Source organism: Macrobrachium nipponense, chromosome 38 (assembly GCF_015104395.2).
Source record: "Macrobrachium nipponense isolate FS-2020 chromosome 38, ASM1510439v2, whole genome shotgun sequence".
NCBI lineage: Eukaryota > Metazoa > Arthropoda > Malacostraca > Decapoda > Palaemonidae > Macrobrachium > Macrobrachium nipponense.
In genome coordinates this window covers 11,154,287-11,166,786 of record NC_061098.1, presented here as the reverse complement: position 1 = coordinate 11,166,786, position 12,500 = coordinate 11,154,287, and the positions used below count along the sequence as shown (strand labels likewise).

The window sequence follows — 12,500 nt, the reverse complement described above, 5'->3', positions numbered from 1 at the left end:
TACCATCCTCGCAGAAGTAAATAACTCGCGGTATTCTTCTCAATTTGCCAACCATGAAACGCAGGCACACGAAAACGAAAGAAAAAGTTCCCCGAAAATGGTATGAAAGTCAATGAAGGTTTCCCTCGAGGTTTTGAAACCCTGGAGGAAGAAAATTGAGAGACGAAAAACACAGAGATTGAGAGAGAGACGAGAGAGGCGAGGAGAGAGAGAGACGAGAGACGCCGAGAGAGAGACCCTTTTTTGGTTTTGTTGAGAGAGTTTTGATAGATTCCCACATGGTTGAATCTGAAGGTTTTCCTAATACGAAAACTTGAGAGAGAGAGAGAGAGAGAGAGAGAGATGGAGAGAGAGAGAGAAAAGGAAGAAAAGGCATACGTAGACGGAGCATTGACTGATAACATAATTGGGAAAAAAATGAGAGGAGACACGAGAGAGAGAGAGAGAGGGAGATGAGAGAGAGAGAGAGAGAGAGAGAGAGAGAGAGAGAGTCATACGTAGATGGAGTGACAACTGATAACAAAAAATAAATGAGAATGAAATGAGGAGACAAAGTCGATCGACTCTGTACAGGTTGACTTTGAGTAAATGGACGTTCCATTTCCCAATATCCGCTAGACAAGGTGCCTCTGTAAAATGCTGACATTTTTTAAGTTCTGGATGCAGAGGGCGTGGGCGTCGACTGGAGAGAGAGAGAGAGAGAGAGAGAGAGAGAGAGAGAGAGAGAGAGAGAGGGTTACAAGGCGCTACAAGGATTAGAATGTCTCAAAGACTTATTAGTCCATTCAAGGAGACATCATGTGGTCACTTATGTCAGAGAGAGAGAGAGAGAGAAGATGAGAGAGGAGGAGAGAGAGAGAGAGAGAGAGGAGACTTACATTTTCATAATGCACAGAGAAAAAATTTGATGGTCTGAATGTAAGGAACATTAGCATCGACTGCAGGGCAACGAGAGAGAGAGAGAGAGAGGAGAGGAGGAGCGAGAGAGAGAGAGAGAGGACAAACGACATTATAGTTTCATAACGACACGAGAAGACTCCTTAACTACCCATTCTCGACGTTTCAGGAAGTTAGGGATCCGTAATGACGCCGCCACGCAACTTCCTTCCACAGCAGAAATACAAGAAGTTGAAGACCATGATGACATCACCCTTAATAAGAACAGGGATGCAAATTCCATCTCAAATTCTCAAGTGAAATTCCATCTCAAATTCCAAACAAATTCCATCGAAATTTCTTGAAAGAAATTCCATCGGGAATTCTTAACAAATTCCATCTAATATTCTCAAGTTAAATTCCATCTGGAATTCTTAAGAAATTCCATCTCAAATTTCTAGAAAGAAATTCAATCAAAAAATTCTCGAGTGAAATTCAGCTGGAATTCTTAAAATCCGTTCTCTTTAAAGGAACTTCCATCTGGAATTCTTGACAAATTCCATCTAAATTTCTTAAGAGAATTATGTGAAACAAAAATTTAAATAATGAAGAAATAAAAGGGGCAATTGTGATCTCCAAAAGTTTATTTGAGAGAGAGAGAGGAGAGAGAGAGGAGAGAGGACAGAGAGGAGAGGATAGAGAGGAGAGAGAGAGAGTACCGTCCAACTGAAATGGAAGTAAAATGTAGGAATGCACTTTCCCCATCCTCGTCAACGAATCAACAGGTATCCCAGAGAAAACTGGGAATTGGAAGGACTCTCTCTCTCTCTCTCTCTCTCTCTCTCTCTCTCTCTCTCTCTCTCTATGTATGTGTGTGTGTGTGTGTGTGAGGCAAACTCTTTCTTTCAGGTACTTCAAAAGCTAATTCCCATTCTCTTTTTCTCTCCCAGTGTGGGTCCAAATTCATTTTCCTCTCTCTCTCTCTCTCTCTCTCCTCTCTCTCTCTCTCTCTCTCTCTCATCCAACCACAGATACAACAAACAGACGTGCAAATTTTTTCTCTCTCCGGACTCAATAAAGCGACAGAAGCCAGCAATAATATTGCTACGTCCACTGAGAAAAAAAAAAACTATCAGGAATATTTGAATTCGACCTCAATGAAAACCTCAACCAAGAAGAGAAAGAGAAAGGAAAACGAGGAAATGATAAAAAAATAATACAAAAGGAAAATAGCAGCGACCCAAATAGAAAGACGAACCTAAAATAAAAATAAAAAAATGGCCAGCCAAATATTGCAGTCCGTAGTGTAAAATACTGGCGGATGTATTCTCCAACGAAAAAGTTTGGCGATATTTTCATGGGATCAGGATGAACAGCCGTCATTATTGATAGTGGCCGAAGCAGATCATTTAAAATTTCGTTGGCACTCACGAGGCAGATGAGAATTGCTGGCTTTTAGAATCTCGGCTGCATTTGAAATTGAATTAAAATAAAATAAAAAAATTCTCTCTCTAAATTCATGAAGATTCACACAAATTTAGTTAAGCTTTTGGATTAGCAGTTTTTAAAAATAAATAGATAAATAAAAAAAAAACAGGAAACCGAAAAATGTCAAATAACCCTTGAAGAAAAAAAGTCAGCATTCAACCAATTTTTCAGATGAGAATGACTACCCAAGGAAGCCTTCTAGTCATTAAAAAAATAAAAATAAAAAATAAATGATAAATTAACCTTGAAAAAAAAAGTCAGCATCACCAAATCGTCAGATGAAAATTATTATCCGAGAAACCTTCTAATGTCAAATTTCCTTTAAAAAATACAATAAAAAAAATTAAAAAGAAAATGAAAAATATCACATAAACCTTGAGGAAGAAAAGGTCAACATCACCAAATCGTCAAATGAAAATGACTACCCAGGGAAGCCTTCTAATGTCAAATTTCCTAATAAAAATAGAAAATAAAATAAAAAAAGAACAGAAAACACCAAAACCGAAAAATATCAAAACAAACTTGGAAAAAAAAAGGTCAACATCACCAAATCGTCAGATGAAAATGATTATCCAGGGAAGCCTTCTAATGTCAGATTTCCTAGATAAGAAAAAATAAGAAATAATAAAACACCGAAACCGAAAAATGTCAAAACCACCTTGGAAAAAAAAAAAAGTCAGTATCGCCAAATGATTATCCAGGGGATCTCTCTTCGAATGAAGCCCTCATTGACAACATTCAAAAAGCTCTTTCGATCAGCGTTCCCACAAAATCCCATCTCCAATTTTTTCGTCTCAAAAAAAAAAAGAAACGTCAATTTTTTTTTTTACTAATAAAACTAAGAGCAGGACATTAAAAGTACGCTTCGGGGAATCAGGAAAAGCATTTAGGGAGCTTCCCCCGAAATTACTGTTTCCAATTACTGGAAATGATGGTGGTATCTATCGTTCAGGGGGGAATTTTTTCAACGAGAATTTTTTTTTTTTTTTTTTTTTGTTTTTAATGCTATGATTAAACGCTTGATTCATGGAAGGCTGTTACAATGAGACAAACCTAAAAAAAAGAAATTTAAAAAATCCTAAACAAAAAAATCAAAAATACAATAATAAATTTTTTTTAATGCAAATAATAAAAGAATGCTAACATCTTTTTTTATTCTAAAAAATTAAAGAACCGACACCGTTTTTAAATTCCAAATCCTGTAAGAATAATGAGAGAGAGAGAGAGAGAGAGAGAGATGAGACAGAGAGAGAGAGAGAGAGAGAGAGAGAGAGAGAGAGAGAGAGAGAGAGATTATCACATGCCAAATTCTACACACACACGTCGCACATACACACACACACACACACACACAATATATATATATATATATATATATATACGTATATATATATATATATATATATATATATTATATAATATATATATATATATAATATATATATATATAGTATATAGATAGAGAGAGAGAGAGAGAGAGAGAGACGAGAGAGAGAGAGAGAGAGAGGGAGAGAGGTGTGTGTGTTTAGAATTTATCCCCTCTCATAAAAAAAAATCCTTTGAAGAGATTTTGCAAGCTTAAACAAAGCAGGCATTTGTGAGTGAGCTCTTCACATCGCTTAAAAATCGTGCAGCTCATCTCTGTGAGGGAATCTCTATGAGAAAAACACTCCCAACTATATAATATATTCATGAATATATAAAATGCATATGACCGTTGGAAATACAATGAGCAGTGTTCTGTAACGGAATGAATTACGAACAGCATACATCGGGAAAATGCATTCTGCATTCTATCTTTATAATAATAATAATAATAATAATAATAATAATAATAATAATAATAATAATAATAATAATAATAATAATATACCTTGCAGTAATAGTAAGTGATACGAGCACCAACCCGAAGGAGTAATAGAAAACGATCTGGCAAAGATCCTCTGGGACTATGGTATCAGAACAGATAAGGTGATAAGTGTAAATAGACCAGACGTGACGCTGATTGACAAAATCTAGAAGAAAGTATCACTCATTGATGTCGCAATACCATGGGACACCAGAGTAGAAGAGAAAGAAAGGGAAAAAATGGATAAGTATCAAGACCTGAAAATAGAAATAAGAAGGATATGGGATATGCCAGTGGAAATTGTATCCATAATCATAAGAACACTAGGAGGCACGATCCCAAGATCCCTGAAAAGGAATCTGGAAAAACTAGAGGCTGAAGTAGCTCCAGGACTCATGCAGAAGTGTGTGCTCCTAGAAACAGTGCGCATATTAAGAAAAGTGATGGACTTCTAAGGAGGCAGGATGCAACCCAGAACCCCACACTATAAATGCCACCGAGTCGAATTGGAGGACTGTGATTGACAAAAAAAAAAAGAAAGAAAGAAAGAAAAAAAAAAACTATATATATATATATATATATATATATATATATAATATATAATATATATATAATTTATATATATATATATATATATATATATATATATATATATATATATATATATATATATAATAATAATAATAATAATAATAATAATAATAATAATAATAATAATAATAATAATAATAATAATAATAATAATCTTGTGTTACATCTGCTAAAATCTCTAAGAGAAACGCTTTCCATTAACTCATACCATTCCATTTCTACCCATGATTTGTTCCCTATCTTCGTCTCATTTCTACCATTATCAATCTCTCCTTTCTAAACCCCGCAAGTCTAAAATGGGCAAACTGGTTTTAATCTAAGTTTAGTACAAGCTCATTAAAACTAATCTCTTTCCAATTCAACCACCTGGAAGAAATCAATGCAGTTATGGGCTCTTCATTCATGATTCCTGGAAATCAAACAAGGCGTGATCCGACATCCAACTTACTCTGGGCGTGTGATAAAATCTTCGGTCAAATTACTTTTAATGAAAATCAAATATGAAGTTAAAATTATTATTATTATTATTAATTACTTTTAATGAAAATCAAATATGACGTTAAAATAATAATAATAATAATAATAATAATAATAATAATAATAATAATAATAATAATAACGAAGGCAGAACTCCGCAGCATAGATCAGAAAACCAGGAAACATATGACAATACACAAAGCACTACACCCAAGAGCAAATACGGACAGACTATACATAACACGAAAGGAAGGAGGGAGAGGACTACTAAGTATAGAGGACTGCGTCAACATCGAAAACAGAGCACTGGGGCAATATCTGAAAAACCAGTAAAGACGAGTGGCTAAAGAGTGCATGGAAGAAGGACTAATAAAAGCAGACGAAGACCCAGAAATATACAGAGACAGGAGAAAAGACAGAAAGAACAGAGGACTGGCACAACAAACCAATGCACGGACAATACATGAGACAGACTAAAGAACTAGCCAGCGATGACAATTGGCAATGGCTACAGAGGGGAGAGCTAAAGAAGGAAACTGAAGGAATGATAACAGCGGCACAAGATCAGGCCCTAAGAACCAGATATGTTCAAAAGTACGATAGACGGAAATAACATCTCTCCATATGTAGAAGTGCAATACGAAAAGTGAAACCATAAACCACATAGCAAGTGAATGCCCGGCACTTGCACAGAACCAGTACAAAAAGAGGCATGATTCAGTAGCAAAAGCCCTCCACTGGAGCCTGTGCAAGAAAACATCAGCTACCTTGCAGTAATAAGTGGTACGAGCACCAACCTGAAGGAGTGATAGAAAACGATCAGGCAAAGATCCTCTGGGGACTATGGTATCAGAACGGATAGGGTGATACGTGCAAACAGACCAGACGTGACGTTGATTGACAAGGTTCAAGAAGAAAGTATCACTCATTGATGTCGCAAATACCATGGGACACCAGAGTTGAAGAGAAAGAAGAGGGAAAAAAATTGGATAAGTATCAAGATCTGAAAATAGAAAAATAAGAAAGGATATGGGATGCCAGTGGAAATCGTACCCATAATCATAGGAGCACTAGGCACGATCCCAAGATCCCTGAAAAGGAATCTAGAAAAACTAGAGGCTGAAGTAGCTCCAGGACTCAGGCAGAAGAGTGTGATCCTAGAAACGGCGGCACATAGTAAGAGAGTGATGGACTCCTAAGGAGGCAGGATGCAACCCGGAACCCCACACTATAAATACCACCCAGTCGAATTGGAGGACTGTGATAGAGCAAAAAAAAAAAAAAAAAAAAAAAAAAAAAAAAAAAAAAAAAAAAAATCAAAAAAAAAAAAAAAAAAAAAAAAAAAAAAAAAAAAAAAAAATAATAATAATAATAATAATAATAATTATTATTATTATGTTATTATTATTATTATTATTACATTCAGAAGGTGAACCGTATTCATATGGAACAGGCCCACCAAAGGGGCCATTGACTCGAAATTCTTTAAGCTTCCAAAGATATATTAAGGTGTTCATTAGGAGGAAGAAAGAGGTCAAGGTCAAGGGGAATACAGAAAAAAAAGAGAGATCTCTCATTAAACAAATTAGCAAAATTAACAAATAGATAAAAAACGAATTCGAAAGCAAGGAGAATAGGTTTAAAGGTAGTGATACATTGTATTATCAGTGAGAGAGAGAGGGGACAAGGGTGTTGCAGTGTCAGTGGAGACGAGAGAGAGAGTAGAGAGAAGAGAGGGAGAGAGAGACGAGAGAGACGACGAGAGAGAGAGAGAGTCTCCCTGAGGATGTCTTGCAGTTGGAACCTGAACAATTCAAGCAGACCAATGCTTGAACTGTTCAAGTACCAATAGCAAGACATCCTCAGTGAGACTTTTCCACAGTCCAATAAATAAAAACACTTTACTTATCAGACGGATATCCATGATATTTTTACGTCCAATCGCCCAGGAGTTGAGAGAGAGTTCTCTGAATTGACAAATTAGGCACCCACTGGAGAGAGAGAGAGAGAGAGAGAGAGACGAGACGAGAGAGACGAGAGAGAGAGAGAGAGAGAGAGAGGAGAGGGGGGGAAAAAAAAAAAAAAAAAAAAAAAAAAAAAAAAAAAAAAAACATATACTCCAAAAAGCATTTACAGAGTCCAAGCACACACATCGCAGACTGGGGAAAAAAAAATTAACAACTGTCCGGCCCTAATGCGGAAAAAACTGACGAATAAGCGAAGGTCAAGACCGATGATTCTTGATATCGGAATAAGTAAACAGGGCGCCCTTGGCAAAATGAAAAATGGATGAATATTAGACGGACTCTGCCTGAGCAAGAGGCAATATGCTCTGCTGTCATGAATTTTTACCAACTTTCTTTGTCAAGGTAAGAGTTCGAGATGGACAGGACAGTCCAAAAATTAAGCCTTTTCTTTTCGCAGAGAGAGAGAGAGACGAGATAGAGAGAGAGAGAAGAGAGAGAGACGAGAGGAGAGAGAGAGAGAGAGAGAGAGAGAGGTAATGGACTTCCTTTCTGACTGATGACCAGTTTTAATTCATGCACAGAAATAGCAACAGCACAATAATTAGAGTTTCTATGAAAAATATTCAGTTCGACTTCAGATAACAATAAAGAAAGTGGTTAGTGCTCCAAAAATTTCAATATTTGCTGCCCATTTCTTCTTTTAAAAACGAGAAAATAAAAAAAATAAAAAATGAGGATTTTATTATTGTCTTTCGAATGAAAGTTGTAGAGCAAACCATACGGAAAAAAATAATCTAAAAATATATGCAAATTAATAAGGTAAATACATAACAAAATTTATAATCCATTTTACTTTCAGTATAATGATTACAGGCACTCCTGCCACGCCAAAATATAACCGTGCACTTTGCCGATACCTTCAAACTTCCTAAAAAACATGGATGGAAAACAAAGCAGGTTCTGCCATTAATCTCCCTGTGCAAAACTTTCTGGTAAGAGCAGACGAAGCACCTTCGAGCTCTTGAGATCAGTGATCAAGATGATCTCAGCGTTGGTATACAGCAGCATCCTATTCGCTCGACCCCCCCCCCCCCGAAGCAGATTACTAACCCATTTTGGTCTTTGGTCGTTTTAAAGTTACTTACTTCGGCTTTCGACCTTCTTTTACAAACTCCATCCTCTCTCTGGCGTAGAAAAAACGACTCCAAAGTTGGTGTAACTTCAGCCTTTGACGGTGGAAGATTCACCGTAAAAGTTATATTGCATTTTTTTATCTATATATAAAGCAGCGCCGTCATATTTGTTTTATCTATACGCTACCTCGTTTTGGGGAGGTTGGTTCCCTCTGTAAGAATTTAGTCTTTTACCCCCCCCCCGAAATGTTTCTGGCTGTCAACAGTCACACCGCAAGAATAAAAAATAAAAAAATAAAAACAAAACAAAACATCCATCGAAATAACTAGTATGAGGACTGTTTCGATAAATTACCAAATTTAAAAAAAAACATATGGATATATATAATAATTTTATATTATTACATATATATATATAATAATGATAATATATAATAATAAAAATAAAATAAGATATCTATATATTGAATTGGGTTTATAGTATATATATATATGATATATATATATATATATATAGTATATATATATAAAACTTAGTTAATATACTATATATATTAATTTTAAAATATAACAAATTTCATATAATAAAAAACTAAACATCAATCGAAATAACTGTATGAGATGGTCTTGAAAACTTGACCAAATTTACCAAATTTAATATATATATGTTGATTTTTTAATATATATATATATATATATATATATATATATTAATATATAGTGTGTATATATATATATATAAAATATATATATATATATATATATATATATATATATATATATATATATATATATAATATAAAAACAAATTTCAAAATGCTGTAATATTTTGCACATTTTTTCCAAATACTTCCTAAAAAAGACCTCCTTTCATCAATAAGCATTCACTGTTCCTTCGTGCCTGGGCAACGCACGAGTGCTATAGCTATATTCCAAGTCCCGCGTTGGTCTTTCCACAAAACAATGCTCCAATTAAAGCCACAGACGCAAAAGAGAGAAAAGAAATGAAAAGTAAAAAAAATCTTCCTCGTTCTAAAATACACGAGGAGAAAATCTTTCTTGAAATCCGGAATTGTAAGCAGTTCGTAATTTCCTGAGGAAGAAACCCGCAAAGACTGAATAAAACCAAACCCCCCACCTGGTTGTCGAGAGAGAGAGAGAGAGAGAGATAGTGCTGTAGTTGGTCGGAGAGAGAGAGAGAGAGAGAGAGAGAAGCAGAGAGGAGAGAGAGATATGGAGAGAGAGATTAGTGCTGTAGTGTCGGTGGGATCGAGAGAGAGAGAGAGAGAGGGGAGAGCGAGAGAGAGAGAAGGGGACAGGGAATATTATTTGTCAGTGGGGGTGAGAGAGAGAGAGAGAAACGATGTTGTATTGTCAGTGAGAGAGAGCTGAGTTAGAGGGTGTGTAGTCAAGTCAGTAGAGAGAGAGAGAGAGACCGAGAGAGAGAGAGAGAGAGAGCGGGACAGGGTGTTGTATTGTCAGTGGAGAGAGAGAGAGAGGGGGGGGGTGGGAGGGGCGTTCCGTTGTCAGCGAAGAGGATGTCTCTACCACCGCGCGCGCGTTCTGTTGTCAGCAGGAGAGAGAGAGAGAGAGAGATGACATGAGAGAGAGACGAGAGAGAGAGAGAGAGAGGGGGGGGGGGGGGAGTTGGTGTGTCAGGCATTGATTAGAGGCATCGGATTCATATTAAGAGAAATACAATGGATCTACGGAAATCTCGTGAAAGGAAACTTATCTTTCAAAAAGAACATTCTTCTCTTCAATACATTTCTTAAAAACTCAAAACGATTGTCGTCAATTATTTCTCAAACGACAAGAGTGGGGAGGGAAGGCGTCTGAAAATAGACGTGTGTTTATGATTTTCCTTTTTTTTCTTCTTTTTTAATCAACAGTTCGAGAATTGAAGGCAAGCCCCACCCAGTTTGGTAATAGCTTCTGATTATAATGAAGATTTTTATATCTAGGTGTTATTTTCTGTAATGTATACGGATTTTTGAGTGTAACATAGGATAAAGTACACACACACACACAGACGCGCGCGCGCGCACACACACACACAGTATTTTACAGAGGTAAGTTAAAATACCTAAATGCAAAGTAAAAGCTACACAGAGTATTACCATATTCTTGGAAGGTTGAATGTCAAAGTCAGTGGCCCCTTTGGTTGGCTTGTTCATATGAATAGGTTTTCATCTTCTAATAATAAATAATAATAATAATAATAATAAAATAATAAGGATGGGGTACCGCTCTCCTCTGCGTTGATTCCTTGGGAAAGGGATCTTACCTTAACCTCAGTCTACTCAGCTGTAAATGTACCTATTCCAGATGGGGTAGGGTCCAGCTATTTGGTTTTGTTTGTATGGTGTTTTTACATTGCATGGAAAACCCAGTTGGTTATTCAGCAACGGGAGCGACGGCTTTACGTGACTTCCGAACCACGTCTATGGGTTTTAAATGGCAAAACTCAGCAATGATGGAAAGAAATGAAGGATTTTAAACGACAACGACGTAAATGGAACCCTCTGGCAACAGAGGAGCTTCGTCCGGCAGCCAGATATTCAGTCCAATTGAAGGGGAAGACGGTCAGGTACTTGGAGGTCGTCATCCAGCAAAAAACTGACCACCACAACGACAGTAACCAACAAAAACAGAGACTGGAGCACAGAATAATTATGTGAAAAAAAATTTCGTATTCATCCATAGGGGAAAAAATATGACGATAATTGTGGACGCCCAGTAATTGAACAACAACCCAATAACTCACTTAACCTCTGTAATTTGGGCATCGTGGACATTAGAAAGGTAAAAGTGAAAGTGAAAAAAATAAGAATTGAAAACAAATCAAAAGATAAAATCGGAATACGCTGAAGAAGGATGGAAGTAAGAAAAAACAAAGGGGCAAAAAGAAACGAATAAATTCCAAGGAATAGATAATAAAGGTAAGACAATCCTCACTGCAAATGCAAGACGAAGGGAGACGGGCGAAAAAACAAAAGGAAATGAGGAAAACGGGATACAGGGTAAGAAGACACAGAGAATCAAAAAGCAATGAAGAAGGTGATCACATAAACCACACGAGCTTTAAAAGACTCAAATAAACAAGAGACGAACAACAAACCGAGGATTAGAATCTGGTAAATGAATATGAGAGATACAAAAAATGAATACATACAAATATTAAAAAGAGGATTAGAATCTGATAAATGAATATGAGAGATACAAAATGAATACATAAATTAAATATTTAAATATCATCATACTCCCCGGTGTTTTCCATCTGTCCAGCCGCCTGTGGTGTTTGTGATGGTAACACTGCGTCCGGGGCTTTAGATAGTCACATTCAGCTTACATTCAACAATAATAACAATATCCTATTTCGAATATTAACGGTGTAATTCGCACAGTACATTATCAACCACGCTTTTCAGTTGAAAAATATACACCCAAATATCCTTTTATGTACCTCAAATTTACACATGCGTAACTATTTTAAAGCCGGGAAGCAGTGTTACCATGTGAAAACAACACAGGCGGATGGGACAGATGAAAACAAACATAGTATAGAATCTAGTAGTACGTTCCGATTCGGTAGTCACGAGTTCGACACACCCGCTCTGCCAACGCGGAATTCAGAGGAAATTTTATTTCATTTATTCAGGCGAATTTAAAAACTAATTTCTCGATATAATGCGGTTCGGGGACCAAAATAACCTGTAAGTTCCTTGCTGGACGAGTGGTTTTCGTGCTCGGCTGCCAATCGGTGGTAAGAAGTTCAAATCCCGGCTCGGCCAACTTGGAATCAGTGGAATTTATTTTCTGGTGATAGAAAATTAATTTCTCGATATAGTGTGGTTCGGATCCCACCCCACTAAGCTGTAGGTCCCGTTGCTAGGTGACCAATTGGTTCCTAGCCACGTAAATAAATATCTTAATCCTTCGGGGCCAGCGCCATAGGAGAGCTGTTCATCAGCTCAGTACTGGTAAACTAAGATATACTTAACTTTTCTTTTTTTTTTTTCACAATGAGCTGAGGTATCGTTGCTAGGTAACCAATTGGTTTCCTTGCACGGAAAAAAAAAATATCAATCCTTTTGGGGTCAGAGCCCTAGGAGGAGG

At 36.5% G+C, this 12,500-nt stretch overlaps 1 long non-coding RNA gene across 1 annotated transcript in view; it reads left to right on the top strand.

Moving 5' to 3' along the window:
* Positions 1-12,500, top strand: part of LOC135209875 (uncharacterized) — a 314,792-nt gene that overhangs the window by 227,033 nt on the left and 75,259 nt on the right. The window lies entirely within an intron of this gene.